The sequence below is a fragment of the Arachis ipaensis genome, chromosome B8 (genome assembly GCF_059453495.1).
Source record: "Arachis ipaensis isolate K30076 ecotype BB chromosome B8, ASM5945349v1, whole genome shotgun sequence".
Classification (NCBI taxonomy): domain Eukaryota; kingdom Viridiplantae; phylum Streptophyta; class Magnoliopsida; order Fabales; family Fabaceae; genus Arachis; species Arachis ipaensis.
The window spans coordinates 138,212,141-138,214,900 of NC_142443.1; the positions used below are offsets into that span (position 1 = coordinate 138,212,141).

The 2,760-nt window shown below is 47.5% G+C and overlaps 1 pseudogene; it reads left to right on the plus strand.

Annotated features, from left to right (window-relative positions):
- Positions 1 to 465: 465 nt before the first annotated feature.
- On the plus strand, positions 466 to 1,893 carry LOC148550023 (uncharacterized; annotated as a pseudogene).
- Positions 1,894 to 2,760: the final 867 nt, after the last annotated feature.

Consider the following 2,760-nt stretch of genomic DNA (forward strand, 5'->3'; position numbering starts at 1 on the left):
ATTTCCCTTTCGCTTTTTGTTTTGAGGGTTTCCGATTTCCCGAGTTGACTAAGTGGTGCCCCCGCTGTAGGTAAGGCCGATCGTCTTGCTTCTCCGAGTCAGGCTCAACGCCCTTTGGCTGACTTCATCGACCACTATGCTTGGGTCTCCTCCGATGTGAGGGATACTCCTTCTAAGATGACCAAGGAGGGGCTCCAGAAGTTACGACAATCCGGGCTCTTATGTGGAGGGGGGCCTGAGGAGACGCTTTATCAGGTCTACGTCCCTGCTGGTCGGGAACGTGTCTGCCAAAAGAACTTGGCTTCTCCTAGGGTTGTTGATTGGCTGTGGGTTTACGAGCCCATGTTTACGACTTTGGGGCTTCGCCTCCCCTTTTCTCCTTTCGTTATGAGCTTACTGAATTGCTGCGACGTTGCGCCGTCGCAGCTTCATCCGAATAGCTAGGCCTCCATCCAGTGCTTTGAGATGGTCTGCGAGTACCTCGAGCTACCGATCTTAGTGAATGTCTTTCTCTATCTCTTTCTGCTCACGAATCCTTCTAGCCAGGGGAAAGCTAAGAAGGGTTATATGTCTTTTAGGGCCCAACAGGGGTGTAGGATCTTTGGCCTCTTTGAGGATTTTTTTTTCATGGTTTCAAGTCTACCTTTTTTAAGGTTAGACCGGTCGAAGGTCACCAGCCTTTTTGGCTCACGGCTGAGGGAGCTCGGCGGATCCCTACCTATTGGAGTTTTGGTGCGGGGTCCGATTATCTTATAAAGGTATCCTATGACTGGCTGAGCTCGGAAGATCGCAATATTGCTGATATTCTGTTGGCCATTTTTTGTGAGAAGAACCTTAATCCTCGTATGTTGATGAGGGACCGGGAGGCCGGTCGGTTGTATGTTGGTGGGTTATCTCTCCTTTGAGCTTTTTATGTTTCCTATTTTTCTATTGTTGACACCTCTCCCTTTTCTTTTGCTCGCAGTTTCCATGGCTCGCAGGAAGAAGACCTTGGCTGATTTGATGAGCCTCATCAAGGAAAACGAAGAGGGTGAGGGTGACTCCCCGTCGACTCCCTCAGCGAGACAGGAGCAAGGGGAAGCTGGGGAGGCCGGGGAGGCTACTGGTCAGGTGGACGGGGCCGACCCGGCTCATCGGGAGAGCGCTGTTCCTCCCGAGAAAGTTGAGGGGTCTGCTGGCGTGGAGACGGAGATTTTTTAGGAAGATTTTGGTGATGATGAACTGAGGGTTGTGGGTAACCCAAAGAAGAGAAAGCGGGATACCGGTAAGGCCCTTTCGGTTATGGAGAAAAACTTTGATGCTGGGGGCTTTATCGAGTCTTAGTTGCTCCACGGCATCGAGGAGTTTTTCCATGAGGCCGATCTCTCCGAGCAGGCCAGGTGGATCTATCGTAGCCTTCTACGTGCTACTGCTATCGCCAAGAAGGTGGAGCCTGTCTAGGGCAACTATCATGCCATGGAGGTGAAGCTTCGGAACTCCCAAAAAGATTTGACGGACTCACGATCTCGGGAGGAGTCTCTGAAGACGAAGTTGTACGAGCAGGAGAAGAAGGCTGAAGAGGACGCCAAAGAGATTAACAGGTTGGTGGATCGGGATATGGCTTTAATGAAGGACCTGAATACCTCCCGTGGTGAGACTGCGGCCATGAAGAAGAGGGTTGAGGAGTTGGAGGAGAACCTGAAGTTGGCGGAGAGCTCGGCGGAGGCGGCTTCTCGGGAGATGGCTGCCCTGAAGAAAAGGAACAAAGATCTTGCGAAGGGAGCTCGCGATGCCGTTAAGCTGATTGAGGAAGGGATAAAGCTTCAGGTGGCTGTGCTGGCTCTCGACCTTGACCTCTCTCAAGTTGGCGCGATGAAGACTGTGGAGGGCGGGAAGATTGTTGATATTCTTTGAGCGTTTAGATGGATATTCCCGACTTTTCTCGCTTTCGTTTTTGTAACTTGTTTTTTATTTTGGGGCTTGTTAGTGGGCGCCCTTTGGCTGTATTGAACTCTTCTCTTTTTGCTTATGCTTGAGCCTTGTTTTGGTTATTGCTAATTTTAATTCGAGTCGTCGTGGCCTTACCTTTATTTTTTGTTTGCTCGGGCCGCCGTGGCCTTTTGTTTTACCATTTATCGTGGTACTTACTGCTTGAGCCGATTTGTTTTCTTTTGGTCCCTTATGGTTCCTGGGGTGATCAGTCCCGGGTTTCCGTTAGGTCGACCGTTCGCCTTTTTCGTCGTGCTTTTTATTTTGATTTGAGACTTGTAGAGAGTAAACTTGCAAAAAGTAAACTTATCATATTGTTAGACAAGGAAATAATGTAACGCATAATTAAATGAAGGATAATAGGTATGATTTGTATAAGACATAAAAGGAGAACTGATGAACGGATAATTTATACGCTTTTTGGCATTGTTTTTAGTATGTTTTTAGTAGAATCTAGTTACTTTTAGGGATGTTTTCATTAGTTTTTATGTTAAATTTACATTTCTGGACTTTACTATGAGTTTGTGTGTTTTTCTGTGATTTCAGGTATTTTCTGGCTGAAATTGAGGGACTTGAGCAGAAATCATATTCAGAGGTTGAAGAAGGACTGCTGATGCTGTTGGATTCTGACCTCCCTGCACTCAAAGTAGATTTTCTGGAGCTAAAGAACTTAAAATGGCGCGCTTCCAATTGCGTTGGAAAGTAGACATCCAGGACTTTCCAGCAATATATAATAGTCCATACTTTGGCCAAGTTTAGACGACGTAAAAGGGCGTTGAACGCCAGTTCTAT